This window comes from Microtus ochrogaster, chromosome 24 (assembly GCF_000317375.1).
Source record: "Microtus ochrogaster isolate Prairie Vole_2 chromosome 24, MicOch1.0, whole genome shotgun sequence".
Classification (NCBI taxonomy): domain Eukaryota; kingdom Metazoa; phylum Chordata; class Mammalia; order Rodentia; family Cricetidae; genus Microtus; species Microtus ochrogaster.
Genome location: NC_022024.1, coordinates 7,779,608 through 7,804,796, shown reverse-complemented (window position 1 = coordinate 7,804,796; position 25,189 = coordinate 7,779,608).

Genomic DNA, 25,189 nt, shown 5'->3' with positions numbered 1-25,189 from the left:
AACTTCTAAATGATGGACTCAATGGACATCCTAACTCTAGGGTACCACCTCAATATTTACCTGTAAATCGGAGATGAGGTGAGTCTTGAGAACTGGAGGAGCTTTACACATTAGGCCAGTAGGACCCAGGGAAGGAGGGGTGCGAGATAGAAAACCAGAGAGCAGGGAATAGGAAGAGAATGGAAGTGGTTGAAGCATAGGGATGGAGAAGGGACAAAAAAGGCTTATTGCATTCACAGACAGAGATGTGGAAAAGGACCCACTCAGGACTGTATCTGAATATCTTGCTTTGATTCTGGATTAATATGAGATTGCTCACAATGGGCCCGGGTATTTTATACTTGGACTTTTAGCTATAAGATCAGTATATTCAGGTTGGATTTCCTCATTATTTTATACAATACAAATTTTCTTTTACCATCTTTGTCTCTTTCCCCTTTTCTTCTCCCCTTTTTTGTTTTCTCTCCCTCTTTTTCTCCCTTCCTTTAGTTATATCCTTTCCGTCTTTGTTCTTTCTGCTCAGTGTTATTGAGCACACACTGTGCCCTAAGCACTTTGTTAGTTACACTCCACATGCTAAGTACTTTGTTAAGCACCTAAGAAAAATTTACAAGCTCTGCCAAATACAAAAAGTAGAGAATTTTTAAAAGAGGGTTCAAATAATGTATTTCCAACCCACCAAATACTGTTTTTTTTTCAACACGTTTAAGATATGGCAATCATTATTGAACATATGCACACAAGTTTTTCCACTTATGTAATAGAAATAGAACATGTGTTTGCATTTAGAGCATAAAGCCTTGGGCTCTCTCATCCTTCTGTCCCCCAAGGGTTCAATGGCAATGAGAAGCAAGGAAATAGAAACTCACTAGTTAAGAGAAGTCCCACAGAGGAATTGACTTGGTGGCTTAGGGCAGAACAATGGACTGTTAGAAGCTCATGTTTGCTCAGATGCTAATTCCATCACAGTTTTGGAAGCCAATGGATTATGTGGATTATGCAACCTGAACGTAACCCAGCTCTAACATTGAAGCTAATTCTCAGGCATTTCATGAGCATCACAGTATTGGAAGAGGGATATCTGATACCTTCTTATCCCATTAGCTAAACCAAACTGTTCTCAGCAGATCATGTATGTCCACTAGAAATGAATGCACCCAGCATTCACCTAGTCCTACATGCAGGCCTCTCAAGTAGGGGCATCATTTAATATATGAAAACAGTCTTGGGAAGTCACGATGTGAGAATAACTACAGACAGCTTGTGGGAACAACCCAAAGCTCACACAGGAAGCCAAAGTTGGGGGACCTTGACCATGGACCTACTTTAATTCAGTGTGGTATTTCCATATGGGATTCTTGCCCACTGTCAGCTTGAATGATTTGCTGGTATTTCAGTCTGTGTTGATTTGGTGTCCCCACCCTCTTACTCCTGTTTAGTATCCATGTCCGTCTTGGGAACCATATAATCAATAGTCTGACATCCATGAATAGTCTTAGATGACCTAGGCTTTTTCCTTGGACCCGTAATTTGAGTCATTTTCCATTTCTGCTTAAGAGTCTTGCATGATTTCACTCATATTCTTACCACTTGAAGACCATACGGGACCTGCTAGGCTACTTTTGTTATTGTGTGTCGATAGCAACAGTATACAAACATAAGATGATCATCTTCCATCTGTCCTTAGGAGGATCACCAAAAGAGGAAACTCAATATGAAGACGTTCAAGCCTGATTGGAGGCGAGGGTCAAATCTCAGGGCTGGCTGGAGATTTCTGGTTTCTTCTTCAGCTCAGTATTTCTAAGTAATCACTTTGAGTAGTTTCCCCAAGCCATATAAAAGTTACTCAATTTAACTACCCACTGTTAAGAGGAGCCTATAAATACTGAAAGGCGACTTAGACCAATGAACTATTTCGGCTACTTTCACCGCATACCAATTAGCTATCTTTGCCTGGCGAAATTCCCTATTCTAAGACATAACTATAAAATACCTTTAAAGCAAATTGGAGTGAAAATTTCATCTAGAGTCTTTAGCACCCATGGGTTCCCCTGTCTATTAAGAATCAGCTTATTTGTGAATGTATTAATACATGAACATTAAAATTAATCTCTCCCTCATGAGACATGCTTTGCATCTGTACACAGATCATAAAATTAATTTTGCTGTGCAGCTCCAATAATCTTCTTATTTATTAAATAACTACTATCGACTTATTAGGTGCAGGGTTCCAGGTTACACCCTGGGCATGAAGATGAGCAACTTTCTTCTGGAAGTTCACAGTTCCTGGGCAGGGTACCGATGATTAGGGAAAGGTGGCTATGTGCGGTTACTCACTGGTGTGTAAACGGGAAGATTTGAATGAAGTGATTCTTGCTAACCTCCATGTTGGGGGACAACTGTCTACAGACCTCTCTGCCTGTCTTATTAGTTTTAGAGGACAGCCTTGGAAGATGGGGATAACATTCCCCTGTGGAGCAGGGGACAGCTTAGCGATGCTGATAGGCTTTCTGAGGAAAGAGTCGGGTTGGTTTGCTGGCAGGGCATCTTAAAAATCTCAAGTTGTGAATGGGATTCCTTAGCTATGTGTGACGTGAACCTGCTTGTATCACCATCTACCTCAACACTCCCACACTGCTTTCACACAGTGACACTGAGTTACAGCTTCGCGCTGACACGGGCCCACAGGTTCTGTTTTAAATCCCTGGTCTCCAGCTGGTGGCACCATTGTTGGAAGTGTTCCTTGCTGGAGTACGTGTGTCTTCAGGAGCTGGTCCTTGTGGGTGTGTTATCTCAGTGGCTGCCAGTCTCTCTGAGTTTCACTCACCAGGAAGTGAGGAATGGTCTCGGCATGTACAACCGGGAAGCTTCAGCGGCCTGCTGCACTGTGAGTTAGAAAGTCCTTTGTCTCTGACTCAGAAATCTCACATCTTCTGCCAGAATCTACAAAACCGTGGCAAACTGACTTGCTACCTTAACACAAAGGGGATGTTTTTGGGCACTTCACAGTTCTTGGAACTCCAGGACCTGCATGGCAGTCAGTGCCTGTGAGCCAGGTGCTATCTCACCAGGGACCTGCTTAGGAATTACGTCTTCCATTTGTTTGTCATTTGGGGTCTTGAGTATTTCCCTTTTGCCCATATAAAATGAAGGTCTATGCAGCTGAACATGTCTAAATGGCCTCGGTGCCCTTTCCCCAAAGAGCTGGGCTATAAAGCAAACATTTGGAGAGAGAAATAAAATCTCATTATAGTGAAATAACTGCAATGTTCTTGTTTGTTAATGTTCTCATTCATTTGTAATTTCATCTACGGTACCATGAGAAAGATTTGCTTTTATTCTACTTGGAGGTGGATGCTGACAAATTAAGTAAATTAAATATGGGTTTGTGAAAGCAAAGGTACAAACAAAACATCAACATATTGCATTTGCCCTTCTATTAATGTATGGCCAAGGAATATCAAAGTGGGTTTTTGAAAAGCAAGAATCGGGATGAATTATATTCTAGAAACCAGTGCCCAGTCACTCTGGGCCTTTGTTCTTCACTTGAAGCTCACCAAGTTTATTGGTCTTCCAGCTGGGTGTCCTTTACTCTCACAAGACACTCTGGACTTTGTATGTAGTAGTTGAATTTCAGTTCCTCCCACATAGACCTTACTTAGTGCAATGACAGACACGAGAGTCTTCTGTCTTGCCTAAAGGAGAATACAAGGACAAGATTGTCAGAGCTGATAGGTTTTGTGTATGCTTTTAGGAAACCCCTCCAGTGTTACTCATTGCTTCTATGCATCTATTCACACCAAGTATTGAGCAGTTCATACTCCCAAGGGATTCGATAAATCCCAGTTGCTTATTTTCTTCGGAAACTCCCACAGTGTGTCAGAAAAACACCTTAATTTGATCGGCATTTGGACCAGATTCCATCTTCATTATGTAGCCAGGCGCACTTCCAGCTGCCACAATTACAGAATTGTCAACCCTCTATCCTATTTTCATGGTGATATCAACCTTTGCCCCACAACAAATCTCCTTCCTCTTGTTCTCTTAAAGACATTAGTGACTAGAAGTCTGCATGAAATAATGTCTCCTTCCTCCCCTCCCCATTCCTCTTCCCTTCTCTCTCTTCTCCCCCCTTCTTCTCCTGCGCCTTCTTCCTCAGTCAGACAGAAAGACTTCTTTCTCTCAGAAGCCTGATACAAACGTGGTTCTCCCCACTGGCAGCTTCTGCCTGTGGCATCCCTTGGAATATATGAACTTCTGTCTGAGTCATAGATGGATCAGCTTTTCTCCAGTTCTTGCAGTTTTCCAGAGTCTTAGGAACATAACAGGATACACAGGACTGTGTCCTTGAAAGGTACAGTAGTGGGGAACTGGAGAACATTTCTTAAAGACAGGCGACCATGCAGTGGGTTATACTATAATCATTAGTTCCATAAATGATACCATTCCCCCCAAAGGCTAATTATCCATTAAACATCAGCAGGGATGTCTAAGCTTTTGATAAGATACTTTCATCTCTAAGCATGTTGGGCTTCACTCATACAAGCTGTGAGATGCATGTGGCCTATGGGCTGCAGACTAGACACGTCTGTAATTCCTAACCTTGACCACATGTTGCAGTTCCCAGGGAAGTCTCAGAGTTGTGTATATCTTATATCTTCCTACGTCTAATGTCCCAGCCTACAGCAGCTACATACCTAGGGATGGGACTCACCTATTGATAATTTTCCAGCGTGTAAGATAATCACTGATAGAACTGTAATCAGTTGTAAATTACGCCAGGATTAAGTTACCCATCAGAGAGTCTGGCCTGAGAGAAGCAGGAAGAGGATTCACAATGCTCGCTCCTTTGGGGTCCCATGAATGTATATCAGCACCCTGTTACCCACTACTCACTAAATTGGGAACTAGGTCTTATTTGGAATAAATTTTAAACTAAGGGAAGGATTGTGCATTAAGATTTTCATATCTGACATGAAATATGTCTCAAGAGCCCCAGACACGGAGGAGTCCAAGCTCCTTGAAGGCCAGGTGGATTTGAGCAGCCAGGCTTCCTTGCTTCTTTCCTTATCATAGAAAAGAACAAAAAGCCAAATGGCATGGGAATCAATGAAATGCATTATAAAATTTTCTCAGGAGAACAAAGGATTCCATTTTACCTTCCCGAAAAAGTTTTTGGTTTTTTGTTTTTATTTTTCGAGACAGAGTTTCTGTGTAGCTTTGGAGTTTGTCCTGGAACTCGCTCTGTACATCAGGCTGGTGTTGAAAACAGTTTCCCTTTAAAGACAAGAAAATTTCCATGCTTAAAGAAAATAGCTGTATCCATCCATGTGTTGGAACAAATAGCACATGAACCTGCCGAGTGTTCCCTTTGGAACCTCAAGTCTTCCCTTAGAGGAGTAGCAACATGGGTTAGTCCAGAAACGGGATCTCGTTCTCTTTCTTACCAACAGACCAACCTTCTGGTGGGGTAATTCCTCTGCTATGTTGGGAGAAAAACAGCACAAATTGCTCTGCATCTCAGTTCTCCTATGCCAGGGCCCTGCCTATCACAAACCCCGTGCACAGAGTTCAAGTGATTTGCTGTGACTCTGTCAACACAACCCTTTCCTAAGTTAGAAATCCTACTTGCAGAACAGATGCATCATACCTACCTCACCCTTCCCTTCCAAGACAAATAGCCGAGCGGCTGCAAAACTCCAGCCTGCTCCACTGCTGGCCTGCAACGCTCCCAAGTCGCCTAGCAAGCAGGCTTAGCTGCTACAGGCCATAATTGAGGAAAACATTGATTAATTGATCTGCGACTCGCTTGTGAGGCGCTCTGTGGCAATGGGGGATATGCACTGTGCAGATCAGCTTTTAATTATTGTTATTTAGGTCCTTGTCAGACGGAATAAGTGACGAGGCAGTATTACCATTGATCTGAGACATAAAAGGAAACAGTTCACATTTCATGCTGCAGATTTATAAATAGTTAAAATGTTCACGCTAGAGGCGTAGAATGAATCTCTGCCCGGTGAGGCTTTGACCTATGCGCAATGCAAATCGGGCTAATAGCTTGAATTTGTGCAAAGCTTTGTAGTTTACCAACCATTTCTTATGCATTGTCTCATTTGACCCTTGCAACAAATCGGGGAGGTTGGGGTGTGTGTTATGATTCCCCTTTTACAAGCAATAACGCTAAGCGTTTTTCCCCCCCTTTGCGAGTAATATGCTCAACTCTAGCCTGCAGAGTATGAAAAACAAAGGAGACTTGGAAATTATTTAGTGAATTCTGGCTGGTCAAGCAGATTTAAGGCATTAATCACCAAACTGAGCCACATTGTACTCCATCAACATTAGTTCTTGCCGTTAAATGTGCCGAAATAGAACCCGCTATTATAATGGGGGAATACCACAAGGATTTGAGCTTGCTAAAGGCCTATCACCTTCAGTTTGATTATGTGTACAGGAAAAGCTCAAGATAATAACCCATTAACCAGAGTTATTAAGGTTTTCCCACCGTATTTACAAAACTCAGGGAAAATAAATGTTGCTGTTGACACAAAACCAGAACAAAATTAGCAGATTCTTGACATGTGGGAAAACAGAAGTTGAGTACAGAATATTAATATGAAAACCGTGCAATCAAGGGAGGATTGCCGAGCCTACCAGTGTGCCCGGAAGTGTGCCGAGTGCTGTGGGAGTTTAAAGCAAGTGTCTGACCCACATGCTCTATAACCCAGTTAGGTTCCTCACCACTGGATAACCCATGAGCCCCCACTTCGCACTGAGTGGCCAGCAATAACTGCCCTTGCTACTAGCAAAGATGATGGCCAATAGAAATAAAGGCAGCCTTTTCCTCTTCTGTATCCTGGGGCTAATGTGTCAGGCTGTCTTAGCCTGAAAAAAAAAGCTGTATCAATACGAATGAGTGCTAAGAAAGCAACATTTTCATCCTTTTTAATGTCACTCTGCTAGCCAAAGTGACAACTGCCATCCTTCAGGGAAAGGTCAGAGAGAGAAGCACACAGCTGGATTTGTTTAGGGCTTTACCATATCTTTCTCTGATAAACGAGACAATTGACCTATGTCTCATAACCCGAGGTGCTTGGCGGCTTACTAAATTGCAGGCATAGCATTGAAGATGATTATAATGATTTGTTTCCATCTGTAGCCTTCCCACTGAAGTAGCTGCGGCATCTCCCAGACAGGCTCACTTTCAGAAGGAGGACCAGTGCCTTCTACATTAGAAAATGCGTGGGGGTTGTTTTTGTAGAAATTGAAAAAGACAAATGATAGGGTCATTTTAAAGTAAGAGTTACCGTTGGGCTAGGAGGAGAGACAAAGGAACCTGATTTGACAGGACTGGGCTATCCAGGCTCCCTAGCCAGTCAAGGGTAGAGAGCAGTAACTACAGTTTGGGTTCCCCTGGGCACAACTGAGAAATTAGTGGTACCAGGGAGGATAGAGAGTCAACAGAGGAGCAAATCTATCAATATCAATAGGCATTGACAAATAACTCTTATCTACAACACAAGATTCTGTTTTGTTTTGAATGTTTGCATCCCTCTGCCCAGGACTTCTTCCTCCTTCACCCAAGGGAATTTTAACATTGTTACCAGAAATTTGGGGGAGACCAGCCAGAAATACTGTGTTAAGAGGGAAATCAGGTCCCCTGTTGAGTCCCATTAATAAATAAAATCAAGGATGGGCTTCAGTGGAAGGTTGAGGACAAACTTATTAGTGTTTAAAAGGAAAAATCCCAGGGTGGGTAAGCTCTAAATCTCAAAAACTTCCTACAGGAGGAGAACAGAAGCTACAAGGAGAAAGCTGGTTTGGGTCAAGCTGGTATGAGGGTTGCCTATTATGAACAGCAGCCTTGTGGTAGGGAGGAGGACATAGAGAAAGAGGAAAAGCCTAAAAAAGAATGAAGGCCGGAGTATAAAGGGGCTAGAGCTATAGGAAGCCCTGTAGTCAAGGAATGAAACCGCTGAGAACGGAAGGGAACCTGTGGTTCCAGGTTAGACGGTGTGTAATGCCGTCTGGAGACACTGGTGAACAAATGATACGGAAGGTTAGACATGGTGAAGAGAGGAATGTTAACAGAAAGCTGTGTTTTGTTGTTGTTGAGTGGCCAGCTCACCTTGTCCCTAAGCAGCCAGTTCATCTTGTCCTGTCATCCTGCCCTTCACAGAGGAAGGCCACTGCAAAGAGCAGCCGATAGAGGGGTGGGTTGTTCTGTCCCTCGTTGCTGAGGCACAGTGAGAAGGAACCAAGGGTCTCCCCACTTCATTTCCTTTCAAAGACAAGTTCGTGGCTTCCTCATTAGGAACTGAGTGCTTCTGGCAACTGGACATTTATTTTCTTGAGGTCAAGAGCCAGTCCCCAAGTTCCTGTTTCAAATGAAGGAGGTGGTATAAACATAGGGGGCAAGGAGTGAGAAAGTGGGATCCATGAGATGTCTGGGAAAACCTGGTGAGGAGAACCAGCAGGAGAACCACAGGAAGGCACCAGGTTAAACTTCCAAGCAGGACATATGGGAAAGAGGAGGACCTGGGTGCTCTATGAGATACCCGAGCCAGAGTCCATTCAGTGACTCCCAGTATCAGGGCAGTTCCCATCCCAACCTTTTCTCTGCAGCCCATTCTTCTGTCTTCACAGACATTCCTTCTTTTTCCATTCCAGGGAATGCAGGGGACAAGCTTGGGAGTCCCCTAGACAGCCACCAGTGTTCCTGCTACCAGAGCTGTCTGGAAAAGCCTCTGGTACTTACCTCCTTCTCCGCTCCTCACTCTAGAGTTTTTGCCCCCCTGGCTCATGCCTCTGCTGGATCTGTTGCTTACCTGGCAAGGCAATGCAACTTTTCATCTCGGAGGATTCTGTGAGCCCCTGGCCATCACACTGCTTTCAAGCCATACTACTGGTCTCTACTTTCCATCCAAACTGTGCTGAGCAGTAGCAAGAGATACCCAATGGGAAATCTGGGTGCCTGCCATATTCTTCCCTCCCCTCAATATATAAGAACAGCCTTTATCGTCAAGATCAGTTAATCTTGTCAATTCAAGGACTGTTTTTCTCTCCTGTTGGTCTTTTGACACAAAGGATGTAAAGAGTCTACAAGGCAGCACATCCTGAGACAGAGACATCTTCTTTCTTGGAAACAGAACTTCCAGATGTCGAGCCTAAAAAGGCAGGGTGGGGAGGCACAGGTAAGTTGAGTCTCTGAGAACGATAGCCAAAGGGCCATTTCTTCTGTGTTCCATAGACCAATATTTTCCACCTGTTAGAACACAATGCCATACAACGGCCATCATTTGGAGGTATAAGCAGTGTCCCCTTCTCATGGAGGATCACGTTTAAGGTCTCAGCAGTCCCTCCGGGAAGCCATATGTCTTCTCCTTCAGATCTGTAGTTCCTGGAAAATGGGTCTCTCATTTTGAAGTCATGTTTGCAGTATCCTGGAGCAACAGGATAAACAGTTAAAAGCCCTCCGCAGTTGCTTGGCAAGACCCCGTGGTCATAGTCAGGAAAAGAAAGCCCATGGTCTGAAGAGACATTGGGTCCAGGATGCCAGGAAGGCATTTTACTCAGTGAGGAAGTAGGGCTGCGGTGGGAGAGATGATGGGATGCCAAGCTGACTGCCAACAGCAGCATTAGTCTTGAGGTCGTCTGGAGTAGCTTCAGCTGAAGAAGGAACACATTGGATGCTGTTAGTTTTCACTCAGGGAGTTCAGACTCAGGAGTGTGATAGCAAGTCGAATGATAGACTCTCACGAATGAACACTAAGCAAAGAGAGAAATTTGAGTGTCCGGATCATCTGCATTGGGAAGAGGGGCTATCCAGCCCTGCCCTCCCAGCCAGAAAAAGCCTATTTCTGGTAGTGTGTTTTATTGGTGTTAGTCATATCCTTGATTTTTTTTTTCGCCTTGGATTTTTTTTCCTCATGGCTTTGGAAATATGGGTTACGTAAAGTTTATTGCACAAGGCATAGCCTTGGTGGAAGTGGTGGGGGTGGAGGTTAAGAAAAGGCAGGTCATTGGTTCTGGGCTGTGACTCACAGACTCTTAGCACATTCCGCTTGCAGTTCTGTTTCCAGAGTTTGAAAACTCACACAGAAAGCAATCTGAGGTTCTATGGTATGGTGGAAGGTCTGATTCTTACACAAATGTTTTCTGAAAGAATATGGGAAATGTCAAAAATCGTCTGCTCAGGGAGTATCTTTGGGGGATAATGCTTTGGAGCCGTGACTTCCCACTGGTCTCTCTCACTCTCAGCCGCACAGAGCGCCTGCACGCTTTGCTGGGTTCTAACTAACGGGTTGGCTCTGCTCTTTTAGAACAGCAATGTATAATAGAGAGCATCTATAGTCAATAAATCTTTAATCAGCGGTGTCCTAATGACAAACAGCACAACATCACACGAAGGAAGGTCAGAGCTTTGTAAACCGAATCACATTTCCACGGACGGACAAAACAACAAAAGGGAGCGTGTTGTGTTTGTTGTGCCCGGGGAAGTACACAGACATTTTTTTTTTTCAGCATTTCCTTCTCTTAAGAATGCTAAGGGAAAATGACTTAAAACTCTCTCTCTCTCTCTCTCTCTCTCTCTCTCTCTCTCTCTCTCTCTCTCTCTCTCATATGAATAGTAAAATTGGATCAAAGTACATTGATCAAAACAATGGGATCAAAGTGCAAATACTAAAAAAAAAAAAAGAAAAACCGACCCTAAACTAATTATTGACTTCTTGTATGAACTCTTATTTTTTTTTGATTTTTGTTGTTTGAGAATTTAACATATGCATATAATGTGTTTCGAAAACCCACCCAGCTTACCCCCTCTGATTCTCCCTCACTGTTCCCTATCAATTTCATAATTTTTTTCCAACCTGCAGAACCCATCTGCTTACGAGTGGAGCCGTCTGCTGGAGTGTGTGCAGCCTCTCAGGGTGGCGTCCTTGAAGAATGCTGACTCCCCCTCTCTTAGCACCCATCAGTTGCCAATAGCTTTAGTGAGGGGTGGGACTGGAGGATCACCTCCCTCTCCATTGATGGGATTTTTGTTTGTTCTTTGCTTTGAGACAGCGTCTCACTACTTAGTTCTGGCTGATCTGGAACTCTCTGTGTAGACCAGGCTGACCTTGAACTCACAGAGATCCACCAGATTCTGCCTTCTGAGTGTTGAGATTAAAGATGCCTGGCATCATGCCCAGCCCACGCTGGGCCTTTGGCTAGTTTGATCTTGCAAAGGTCTTGTGCACACTGTCATAACTGTGGTTGAGTTGATGTGTGCATAAGAACAACCATCTCGTGCAACGTGAGCTTTTATTTAGAATCCGAAGCACTTTCAATTTTCATAAATGTTTGATATTGCTAAGCAAAGTAGTTTACCCTCCTTCGTAGATTCTTCATTCCGTGGGGATATGTAGGAGTTTAAAAGCCTGCTGTCTAGAGTGGCATTCTCCTGTCGTGAGGCACCTGGAGATTTGATATTTTGCATGATGTTTAGCTAATGTGTTAACATCAAAGCTCCATGCTGTCACACTCCCTTGTGGCACGCTGTTCCATCTTTTTCAGACAGATAGCACTTTTTAGGAGTCTATACCTGTTGAAACCAACTCGCTGATTCATTTCCTTTGTATGTGGGAAAGCTGCCCAAGATAGAGCAGCAAACTGAGTAGAGGCCTCGATGACTGTCTCCTCCTCTTCAGTCTTCCCTCGGTTTATAATTTTTTTCTCACCTTGGCTTTGGTACTAGTCTCTTCTCTCTCTTCCTTTAGTCCCCACATTTGCTACTTTAAGATCCAGCTTTCCAAAATGCAAGTCTAACCCCAAACCTTCAATTGCCTCTGCTGCAGTTTTCAGATGCCTTTTGAGCCCATTTGCATGGTGCTTCCCAGGAGAATTGCTATCATACAAATAAGCCAAGGATGCTCTCTTGACAGATGTCAACTTGGAATATTCCAGCTTTTTCTATTCCTCTGATGAGGGTAGAATCTCAGAAATTCAACGCCATGAACAATATTTCATGTATTTTCAAAACACCAGTAGTTGATAAACTAGTTGGGGGAAGATCTGCACTAGGAGTCTCCGTAGAAAGCCAGTCCATGTTCTGTCCTAGAACAGGATGTGAGGATGCTGAACCTCTTATGAAGGATGGAATGAGCTTAGGTTTCCTGTGCACTTGCCTCAAATAAATAAAATTGGTAGATAAATGGGTTGATGTCTAGATGCTAGCTTCTCTGAACAGAGCCAGAAGTCACCATTAGTGATGAAGGGAAAGTCTGTAGTAAGGCAATGTGATGGCAAAGGACCTGCCTGTCCTTGGAGCCAGAAGACGTGTGCCTCCCCCAGAGAATAGGGACAGCAGGACTGAGTGGCCAGGGTTGCTGCAGAGCTGTGTTCTAGACTCGCCTTAGACCTTAGCATAAAGCCTTAAAGGGATTTAAGCAATACTGAGATCTCCAGAATATATTTGGAATTAGGGTCTGTGAAGCTGTAAATAAGATCCGTACTAGACTGGGGTGTATCCCAAGGCCATCTTTACAGAGGATATACAAACTTGTAGAGAGGAAGACACACAAGTAAAAGTCACGTGGGGACAGAGGTAAAGACTGGAGTGAGGGGTGAGGGTCACCAGGAAGAGTAAACAAACATTAGACGCTAAGAAGGTGCCAGTGTGGACTTCTCCTTGGAGTCTAAAGAGAGTGTGGTCCTTACCTCTCCTTCGCTTTGAATTCTGGTCTCTTGAATTGTGGATGAACAAAGTGGTGATTTAAAAAACCCCACTTAACATAGTCTATGCTTCCCACAATTTGAAAGTAGCATTTTTATGTATGATTATCATTTGTGTGTGTATACTGTGAGTGTGAAGGTGTGTGTGCATATGTATAAATATATACATATGTATATATGTACAAATATAACCTGCTCAGTCTTAACTTCAACTTCCCTTTGTATTGAATAAGCACAAACTTCTTCCAGATTTAATATCAATCCTTTTAGGCAAGAATCCAAAAAGTGAGATTTATAAATAGTATGATAGTTCTGTTATTTATAATATAAGAAAACTCTATCCTGTTTTTCAGTGGCTATTCTCTTTCAAGGGTGCCACATTCTTGGCACAGTTGCCAACACTTATTTTCTGATTTTCTAATAATGGCATGTGTCTTAGTTTCACTTCTGTTTTTGTGATAGGATACTCGACAAAAAAAAAAGTAGCTCTAATAGAGAGAAAGGGCTGATTGGACTTACAAATCCAGGTCATGGTCCATCACTGTGGGGAAGTCGAGGTAGGAAATTGAAGCAGATAGCTATATCCACATTCAAGGGCAAAGAGAAATGAGTGTGTGCATACTTGCTGCCGCACAGCCCACTCTCTACACTTACATGGTCCAGTGTCTAGTGCATGAAATGATGCTACCCACATGCAAGGTGGCTTTCCCAGTTCAATTAGCCCAGCTGAAAGCAACATCTTGCAGCCATGCCCAGAGACCAACCAAAGCAAGGTCGTTCCTCATTATTTGGTGATTCTAAGCTGTGTCAAGTTGACAGCCAAAGTCAAACACCACTGCATTATAGCAGAAGCTGCATACTGGGTTTAATTTTCATTTTTCTGAAGACTAGTGATGTTGAAGACCTTTGTGTTATCTGTTTGTTTGTTATCAAAGTAGTCAAAGCATTGATCATTTGCACTGGGCTATTTAGGCTTGGCTGCTACTGAGTTACAAGAATTCCTTCCATACTTTAAATCCTAATGTTTTAGAAGATGTAGTGTTTGCAAATATTTTTCTTCATTCCATAGGTTGAGAGCATCTGTTGTTTGAAGTCTTTGAGTTTGTAGTAACTTCAGTCGAAAGAGATACAGTGGGAAATAATCACTATTATGCATAAAGATTTTCTGTTATATAGAAAAATGTATGAAGAAAGTAGATAATAATGTTAATAGTATTTATCCTTGGTTGTTTGTTTGTTTTTGGTTTTTCAAGACAGGGTTTCTCTGTAGCTTTGGAGCCTGTCCTGAAACTCATTCTGTAGACCAGGCTGGCCTCGAACTCAGAGATCTGCCTGCCTCTGCCTCCTGAGTGCTGGGATTAAAGGCATGTGCCACCACCACCCGGCTTAGTATTTATCCTTGGATATGGGATAGAGGTAACTCTTCCTTTTCTCCTTGCAGTCTTTTACATCTGCCAAGTTGCCTAATTAATAATTCATTCTTTAAAACTCAATAAGGGCACCCAAAGATATTCGGAAGTGAGTCATTCAGTAAGGATTCATGGACAACCTTCCATATTTGTGGTAATCTTGGAATGGCTAGAAATAAGAGACTCGCTGCCCTTGAGCAGTTTGTTGTCCACTTGAGGGAACAGAAAACATGCAGCTGTGTAGATAAATAAACAGAATAATCCCTGGGATGTGTGGGAACTAAGGAGCAGGTGAATGGGGCAGTGTGAGAGGGAGGATGAAGGGCGGTCAAGGAGATACTCTGTGAGACTGTGATATCTCCTCAAGCTCTCAGTGTGGGGAGGGAGGCAAAGGTGAGAAGTTGTGGGGAAACAGAAGAAAGAGCAAGCAAGGCCCTGAGATGGGAAGGAGCTGGGAATGTCCACATCGGAGGGAAAGAGATCAGTAGGTTGGCAAGGCGTGACTGACACACAGAGAAGAGAAGACAGCAGGCTAGTTTTGCAGACAGAGCAGGCTAGTTTTGCAGACAGAGCAGGCTAGCTTCGCAGAGCGCCAAGGAGTAAAAAGCAGTGAGAGGAACTCTGAAGGGTCTCGATGAAGGGGCTGCCATGCCAAGATGTTTGCATTAGCAATGTCTATCGCTCCGGCTACCGTATTTGTGTTTCTCAGTGGAGGGCACTCTTGACTGAGGCTTTCCCTGAGGTCCTGATGTATAGCAGGGACACAGTTTCTTCTCCAGTGATGGAAACATGCTTGTCAGAGCCCGTAATGGCCTGGAGCCAGGGTCTTGAGGCAGCTGTGGCTTTGGATCCTGAGAACCCAACTTTTTCCCTCCTAAGGGACTATAACTATCAGTTCCTTGGCCACTGTGTTCTCAGTCTCTGACGTCCTTGAGATATCTTATGTTCTCCTTGTGTGATATTGTTGGATTTGGTCTCCCATTGACTTTGTCTTATTGTATCATCGTCTTCTTTTGCTGACACCTCATTTCTCCTTTCATAGACCTGTATATAAGATGCTGTACTTCCTAATAAAGTTGCTAGGCATAAGGCATAGCTTGAGCAAGACTTCCCAATCCCAAACTTTACTTTCTCTTTCTCCTATTCCCTCTTTTGATCTCTGGGTCTGCTCTCTCAGGAGCTTGTCACTGAAGAATTATTTGCTTGTCCTGACCAATTCTCTTTGCAGACACTCAAAGAATAAGGTAGAAAAGTTTACACAGGATGCAGTAAAAGGGATGTAGTCATGAAACCCAGGGAACCAGCCAAAATCCTACGGGGACCGGAAAGTTAGATAAAAAGACAAACTGATTGTGCTGGCCACTCCAGGGGGCTCTCCTATGGATTTCAGGGCACCCAGGTTCCAGAGCATACACCAAAACTCTGTGCTAAGACTTGAGAAGCAATATTTAAGTTTGTCCTTAAAAATGAACAAAGACATCGATTCTGATGATTAAAGATATTCACACCATCTTCTGCTAGTTAAGAAAAAAACCTGGAGTAAATTATTTTTACTTTATTAGAAAAATTGCTTTAGATAATTCTATCCCATTGCTCCAATTGTTTTCTCATCCACATTTATAGACTCTTGCATTTATTGGTCTAATTTTGAAGCATTTGCCATTTTTCAGACCACCTGCTTTTGGGAGGCATTTAGGAAGACACAGTGAATGAGCTTCCCTCTGGGTTTCTTTTTCTCAACAGAAATCTTCAGGCAGAACTTAATTTTGATTTCTAGAAGTCTCTAGAAATAATCTAATATACGTATTAATAATCAGACCAGCGAATCTACCACCCCAGGATATGTGTGGTATTACATTTTTAAAAATACATAAATGAGGTGTCAAGTAATATGTAAGTGGTGTAAGAAGGTACACAAATGTAAAAGTACCTTGACAACCCCTACTCTTTACGCATGTATGCATACCCATATAAATAAATGCTTAACACTGCAGCTTCTTGATGCTGTGGAAAAGCTTTAGGATTCCGAATTGGTCCAGTTCTCACTCTGCCACCTATTCCTCTGAAATGGCCTTGAATGGGTATTTGAACGTTTATAAGCCTATGCTTGTGTTTTGATCTTGCTGGCTTACTGAAAGGTGAGTTATACCATGAATTTAAAATGTGTTGTTGTGATCCCTAGGATGGAACCCAAAGCCTGAGACATGCTCACCAAGGTCCTGTCACTGTGCTACATCTCAGTCCCTTAAGAGGGACTCTTAGCTGTGATGTCTTTCTTTGTTGAACTATGGGCTCTTGGTAGTTCTCCACAGCATGCCCTAAATCTACGCACCAGCTATGTGACTTTCCTGGTGAGACACGAACAAGTCTTTATTTACCCCAGTTGGGTACTGACGACAGACCAAAGGAACTATTATACCTAAGTCTAGCTTGGCGACTCTATTGTGGTTACCTACAGAGGTGCAGGTGACTTAAAGGCAGAGAAAATGTGGATCCTCGCAGCATGGTCTCTAACTCACAAAAGCTGCATCTCTGGAGCGCTCTGCCTGACTTGCCTGCAGCAGGCAGCTTGACTATTTGGCTGGTGGGAGTGTGCTCATAGCAATTGTCACTGTTTATGCAGCCTTGGAGAGGGGCTTTGTGAAGTTTAGGGGACTTCCTGAAACTTGTGAGCTGTTTTCGTCCTGACCCTTGTAAGCTTCGTTTACTTTCTGGATATTAATGAACCCCTTCCAGGATGGAACATTCCAGTGGGAGGAAATCGCTGCACAACACCACAGCCCCGTCAGTTACTGGAGCCCCATGACCCTTCTGTTCACAGTTGCCTTCTTGTAGGCCTGAAACTTCTGTGGATGTCTTACTGTGCACTGAGTTCTTTGTTATGCCCAAATCTGCAATCCCTGCAAGCCCAGAAGGAAACCAAGAGTCCTGTATATAAAAGCGAAGAGCCTTTATTTTAATCAGGTTTGCAAATTCGATCTCCCCACATGTCCAACGTATTGGAATAACCAGAGAGCTCCCGAGCTCAATTAGAATAGAATTTTATAGTAGTAAAAGTTGGGGTGAGGGGTTTCTGAGGTTTTAAGACCCCTTATTGGCTGATATTCGTCTATGGTTTCCTGGTGACTGTGCACTGACAGGTGTTTCTATCTACAGGGCTTGGAATGCCAGGAATTTCCTTTGGATGGTCTGTTTTTGGGTGGGGTTCTGGTGATCTCAGCTTGTGGTTTCTCCTGAAGCCTGGCTTCTTCTCAGGTTAACAACTGAGACTCCAGCCTCTATTGAGTCCCAGGTGATAATGGTTGGAGGAAGTAAAGACTTAGATTATCATGGCTGGCCCTCACATTCTTCATCAAGGGATCCTTATTATTTGAGTTCCAGGGGCTCCATTGACCAAGGCACTGCTTTGTATTGTTTGGAATGATCACAAGTAACTTATGGTCCACTTTGCATCCTTATTGTTCTGCGTGATGGACTGATGAGGTGTTGTTTATTTGTGGGACTCAAGTAGAAGCAGTCTAGCAACCCAGAAAGAAACATTTGCCTTGGACAGAAGTGCTTAGTGGCAGTTAGTGGGAGAATGAAATTGGAACAAAGTTGGAAGCCACCACTAATTTTTTTGCTATTCAGCCTGAAGTTACCCAAATTATCTGAGTGGGTGAGTTTTTAATGTTGCCATATTATATATGTAATTTGAACTATCTGCTTTTAATCTTTGCACAAGTTTTATAATCTTAATAAAAATTTAATTAAAAATAAATGAACTGAATATGCCAACAGAATATTTTCAACACAGATCATCAGGCGATCCAAATTTAGCTGGAATTGCAAACCAAACTAACGTGGCCTTCTGCTTGGAGAGCATTGCATTTCAAGAGGATCTAAAACTGTGACAGCTGCTCTTGACTCTCAGGCAGACAAGCCCAAACCTCCTTCTGGTTCAGTTTGGGTGAAGTGCTCCTTTCTCTGGTCGTCACCCTCTGGGGTTGACTGCTCATGGGACTTTCTGTCCTACACAGCTCCATGAGACAGTAGATGCAGATTCTTGCTTTTCTCGGATGCCCATGAACTACTCAAATCATATGATCTTATTTGACAGAGTTCATATTAGTGGAAATGATGGCTCCTCATGCCTTTTGGAGGAGTTAAAATACTGTGGTTTCAAGAAAACGTGTAATGAAATGTCAGGGGATATTAGGAGGCAAAATTTGAACACTGTGACTAGAAGTATTTCTAGAATTATGTCCAGACAGCCTAGATTTCCCAGGGGACAGTTATGATTTCAAATAGGTCATGTCTATGTCCACAGAATGTCCAAGGATTGTCCAAAGGCCTATATTTCATATTTTTTAAAATTTGGTTTAAAATTACTCTATTATGAATGGGGGATGTAGTTCCGTTGGCAGAGAGCTTTCCTAGTTTGCACAAAGGCTTGAGTTCAGTCCCTGCTCTGTGTAAACCAGGCACGATGGTGTTCACCTACGATTCTAACTGGAGATCATATGTTCATTCTTGGTTATGTAGTGAGTTAAAGGGCAGCCATGTGTATGCCATGAACTTTCTGGAATTTACTTATTCCGACAGTAGACTGTACAACCAGACCACATCAAGGTAAACAACTGCCTTCCCAGAACAATAAACTATTAAGCAGAGTTTATTTAAGGATCATTTACTTTCCAAAGCTGCCTTCAAAACCCTTTCTCTGCTCTGTTTGCCAGTTCTAAACTACCAAATGACACATCGTGCCCGGTTCTAAACAGCCTTCTGCATTGAGAGACCCATACTTTAATCCAGATCTTTGTCTTTCTTTTGTACTCTCTTTTGAGATGCTCCCAAGACTCCTGTATGGTTATTTTCCTACTGCAGCGAGCAGTCGACATGGCTTTGCTTCATTCATGTCTTGGCAGAAGAGCATCAAAAGAGATTATATTCTGCAGGGTGTTCTGGCCTCAAACTCTTGATCTTGTTAAACTTTTCTTGCTCCTGTTCTACAGTGGTCAAGATGGCAGCCTTTCTCATTTTTTCCTCTTTGACTCTGCACCCGCAGCAGGTACAAACACAGTTTTCTCTCAGAGCACTTACATAGGGGGTTGTGCACTCACACAATTTAATATCCCCACCAGTATAAGACAGATGGAATGCCCACCTCTTCCTCAGAACTAGGGCATGTATAAAACATAATCAGAGCATCACACCGTTGATATTCATGCTAAGCCTTTACTGCAAGTGGCCCTTTAAATGTTTGTTTTTCTTTTAAATGAGTGAAGACGTCAAGGGCCTGAGCCAGTTGACTCCCTAGCCTAGTCTGTTGTGTGTAAGGGACCGTCAGGAGAGCATCCAAGGAGGCTACTTAGAACTGATCGCTCATGATTAGAAATCAAACAGCACCTCCCCAAACAAAACACCAAACAACAAAATGTGACCCTTTCCCATAGGTATTTTGAGATTATTTCGTCTTAATGATCATTGTGAAGACTTCCAGGTTTTCAGTTTGCTTGGACCCTCATCCCACATGCAAACTTAGAAAAATCAGCCTCCAGACTGTCATGTACTGAACTCATTGCTCTCTGTGGTTCTTCTCTGAACTTGCCTGAGGTGGGGAAGACCTCGATACAATAGGTCTTCTGCTAAATAGCAGGGTGTGTGTTCTGACTGTTACAGTGCAGCTACGTGGAAATGCCAGAGGAGGGCTTGCAATGCTGGTCTTTTCTATCCTTGTGAGGTCACTGTAGTGAGAAGGGGGGGCATTGAAATCTGTTTAGCTTAATAGTACGGTGGTATTACTTTTCTAACTAGGTGAAAGATGGTACAGCCAGCTTGGTCTTTAAATAATATTTCTGCTTCATCACCACATAAATAATTAGATGCTGTCTGTGACCTTAAGTAGCTCATTTTGTGAGGAAGTCAATGTGAATGTATCCCTTGGCAACAGAGCAATGTGATTATCCATAGGGAGAGCCCCTGAAGCCCAGATCACCAAGGGTGGGGCTGATGTGAGACTAGGAATTTGGGGAATCCGTTGCTTCATGTCATTGAGTCCAGGTTGGAGAAGTGAAATGAAGCAGGTGACATTTAAGAGTGTGGCCTTGTCATGATGTCTGTAACACAGAATTGGTGCTTTTGCCATCTGTAGATGGTTGTAGTTTATTCTCCAGTTGTGCCAGTGTGTGATGAAGTTAGTAGTGAGGAGAATGGAGTAATGGCAAATTCAGGGCTACAGAGGCAAAACCATTTCATTGGATTTTAGAAGATGGTTGATAAATTTGTTAGCTTTCACAATGAATTAATTCCCAGGTTTTGTCATTGCCAAATGTTCAAATAATTCTAACTAGTCTCCTGCTAAAGATTTAATATTTTTATTTCTACCAATCTTGTGATTCCCTGGCTCAATTTAATGATTAATATGGCATAAAAGTAACAAGTTCTTGATTATTAAAATTCAATTGGCTGCCACTCACAAATGCAATCTATTTCAAAGCTGTTATAAAATAAATACTTCAAGCCAACTTCGAACTGTCTTGTTATAAAAGCTTAATCACAAGTTTACTAGGTAATTTTAGTTCAAAACAGTAGAACACAAACAAACCTAGATACTGTTTTTTTATTCTAAATCAAAGAACTTTTCAATAAGAAATCACACCATATGACAATCACAGTTAATGGCGCTTTTTTCCCAAAGAGGTATCACACTTGTGAAAACAGTAACTGCTTTTGAGCCACAAAGATGGCCCAGGCAGGCAGAGCTCAGCAAACTATCAACATCTACCCATCATCCAACAGCAGGGCTCACCATTACTTTATGTTTTTGTCTAGGGACATAAATTTGAGAAGTTAAGTGTGAGACACTTGACTGAGTCTTAGCTTCCAAAAACTATCCCCAGAGAAGTGATTGTGGGAAGGGCACACACAGGTAACATCCAATGGTATCAACATCCATAGTCACGCATTGAAACGCTCACTTAGAAGTCTTTTATTTCCTTGCATATTAAGGACACTAGGAATCAATAATATCACTGCTCATATATGGCCACATTTATTTTGGTGTAGCTACAATTCTGTGTTTGTCCCAAAATTATATATGTAAGTATCAGGGAAGTGATGCAAATATTTAGATATTTCCACGTGGAAATCCTAATATCTTATGCTGTGAGGAAACTAAAGCTGTTTTGTTATTGCAGGTTGGGCTAGCTCGGAATACATAGCTTGATCTTAGAATCAGGGGAATCCTACCAAATTTCCTCCCGAAAATAAATTCTCCCAAGGGTAGAGGTCACATATCACACACAAGAAGAAGGAAAATAAAGCAAAACCACGTTCACTGTGAGTCGAGCATTCATCTGCATCCTTGAGCATCCGTTATCCGCTGTTGACCGTCATGCCATTTTGGAATCATTTCACTGAGAACTTTTTGGTTGAAAGGAAGAGAGGCTAGCAGCTGAGCATGCTGGAGCTCACAGCTGAGCATGCTGGAGCAGGCCTGCTATTCCAGCAATGGCAGGTGGAGGCAGAAGGATCCGAAGTTTAAGGCTGATTTCCCAAAGAAACAAACACAGGCAATGGAGGTGCACCTGAGACCCGTCTCCCCCTCAGAAAGGGCTTGGGATTAGGTTATGTTATTCGTATGCTTCTTCACTGTCTCATGAGCTAGAAATGGCCTTACATCTTGACCGTTGTCAGGACCACCCTAGAATAGCTGTGTTTTCTCAACACACCGTGTTTTCACATGGTCTCTTCTTTCTCGGCATTTGACTCGCTTTCTGTTTTTAAGATGCCACATAAAAAGATATGTATTTCCAGCCAGGTCCTCTGGGTCTTGTGTCCAAAGTGAGTGATGGTTTCAATAATAGGGATTTACCATCCACTTGGCGTGGGAGAGTGGGGGCAGGGAGCTACCAACAACAACAACAGCCTGTGTTTGGGGACCAACAACTCAAAAGGGGTTGTGTTGGTTTTTTGTTAGGTCATCTTTGGCCCTTGATGGGAACATTGTTGGCCCAGACAGAAAAGTTTCATTTAAACTGTCTGTGTCTATGTATATACAGACTTGTGTGGATTATGTACAGTTTTAGGTAGATAAATAATTATAATTCCTAGTGACTTTTTTATGGCATCCTTACCATTATTTTACCTTTTCCCATGTTATATCTATCTCCATCTCCCAGATAACTAAAGCCATTCCCCATTTCCCTCCCTTTCCCCTTCATATCATTGAATCCTGCTATGCCCATTTCTGCTGCTCCCCAGCCCTCTAATGGCCTCTTTCTACTGTCCTGACATCAGGTCATGTATTCACATATGAAGAGTTGCAGCTAGGAATCTCACATTAAAGAGAACATTTTTTTTTTAATTTCTAGGTCTAAGTTACCTTTCTCAATATGATTTTTTCTAGTTCCAAACATTTATCTGCTCTCCTAGTTAGGATTACTATTGCTGTGATAAAACATCGTGGCCAAGGCAACTTTACAGAAAGAAAACTCTTAATTGGGGAGCTTGTTTATAGCTTCAGGGGGTTTGTGCATGGTGGGAGCATGGTGGCAGGCAGCTGGAGCTAAGAGCTCATATCAGTTCTACAATGTGAAGGCAGAGATAGTAAGGCTGGGCCTGGCATGGGCTTCTCAAACTCCCATCTCTAGTCACACACTTTCTCCAACAAGGCTACACCTATCCCAGGAAGGTCACACCCCCTAACCCTTCGCAAACAGTTCCACTAACTGTAGACTAAACATTCAGACATCTGAGCCTATGGGGGCTATTCTCATGCAAACCATTCCTGAAACGTTTGATTTCAGTTTTCTTTACAGCTGAATAGTACTCTATGGTATGTATGTTCATCTTCTCATTATCTGTTTGTCAGCTGAAAGGTTTTTAGGCTGTTTCCATTTCCCAGCAATTGCAAACTGAGAAACAATGAATAAGGCTGGGCAAATGTCTCTGGTGTAGGATTGAGACCTTTGGGCAAATGCCAAGGCCAGAACAGCTGGGTATACAGCCGACAGATCTATTTATTTATTTATTTTGCTTTTGGAGGATTCTCCACACTGACGTCCAGGGTGGCTGGACCAGTTTGAGCCCCAACATCCAGCATCTGTTGTCTGTTGTTTTATTGATGTGCTCTGACTGTTCTGTTTTGACTGATTTCATCCGTTAAGATGAAATCTCAACGTTGTTCCTATCTGAAAGCTTTTTTCTCTGAAGACTAGCATCCACAGGACCAGAAGGTGTTGGGCAAGCTTGCAAGGGAGGGATGCTACCAGCCATGGTGTCTGTGAAGCCCAAGGATGGGTGTGACCCGGGAGCCCTGAGGGTACAGTAGTGCACACGTCTTAGCGTTGGGTGTACAGTGCCAAGCTGACCTTTGAGTCTTGGCATTAACTCATTCTTAGCAACAGCCAGTTAATAAATTAGTGCATTTACTAAATACTATGAGCTGAATACAAAATGCTTTCCCCACGCCTGTGTATGGTGGCGTGGTTGATGAACACTGTTAGAGCAGCAATTAGAAGGACTATGCCTTAATCTGTCGACGGATTCACTTATTGGGAAGTGCGGAAGAGTAGAATGTGAAGCTCAGGTGGAAGTGATGAGGCAGTCGGTGTGTCTGTCCTGGTCCCTTCCTGTGTTTCTTTTTTCTGCTTCTAACATGTGAATGACTTCTGCCTCAAGCTCCCATGTTAATCCTGCCTCCCCACAGGTAAAGAATGAACAAGATGAGGGTTAGGGATTGAAAGTATGAACCAGACTGGATCTAGTCTGTCTTCAGTTGTTTACACCTGAGAGATTGTCACAGCAATTAAAGAGTCTAAGTAAGTGTGTAGCACCAATTCTAATTGATCTTAATAATAAAAACCCAGAGTTAGCTCTCAGGGTTGAAAGCTGAAAGATCAGAGAAGCAGAGTAGCCAGCCACTAGTTCTTACCTCTACCTCAGACCTGTCTCTACAAAGCCTCAGACTGAAGGCACAGCCTCCTGTCTCCCCCCACCTTACATTCCTCTCTCTGCCCAGCCACACCTATTCCTCTCTCTACTTCCTCAGTGCTGGGATTAAAGGAGTGTTCCTCCAAAGTAGTGGAAAGAATGGTGGAAGCCATCAATGTCCAGCTCTGTTTCTCTTTGAGACTGGATCAATTGTGTGTAACCCAGGGTGACCTTGAACTAAGAAAGACGCGGTTGTCTCTGCCGCCTCCTTCCAGAGTGCTGGGATTAAAGGTGTGTGCCCAACTTCGCCTGGTCTCTATGACTAACTAGTAGCTTACCTCTGCACTCTGATGCTCAGGCAAGCTTTACTTGTTAGATCACAAACAAAATATCACCATGACGTGGACTGGAGAGGTGACTTGATGGTTAAAATATGTACTGCTCTTGCAGAGGATCTGAGTTTGGGTCTCAGCACCTTTGTCAGCAGCCCCCAAACTCCTATAACTCCAGATCCAAAGCAATCTGGCATCTCTGGCCTCAGCACACTGTTGTGCACACACCTACAAATTGGAACATGTATGCATAAAAGTACCAAAAAAAGAAAAATAAAAAATAGAAAGTGTCTAACTCACTAACCTTTTCCCTTATGGATTATCTGTCTAGCCTCTGCCTTACTGTGCTCTGGGGAGCAGTTGGGTAACTGTTTGATAGCCAAGTTGAAAACACACATGAATATAGCAGCAATTCTACTCCTAAGCATATTTCTGAGAGAAATTATTGGAATCGCATAGGATTTTATTATGGAGACTCGTTCAGATAGTAAAATAATAATAAGAATGTATGTGTGCGTTTGTAGGTAGTGTTTTTTTTGACAGCAATAAATTGTGAACAGCTCACATATCCATGAAGAAAGGAATAGATATCTCAAACATTGTGAAATCAAACAGCAGTAAAAACAAGCAAGCAAGCAAATAAATAAATAAATAAATTTATCATAAGTAAATAAATCATCAGCTCCTCCCTGGGTTGTTAGTCTCTTGTTGGCCTAGTCGATGTGGGGCTTGATAGCTTCTACAGTTACACATACCCATTCATTTAAATCTCTCTCTCTCTCTCTCTCTCTCTCTCTCTCTCTCTCTCTCTCTCTCTCT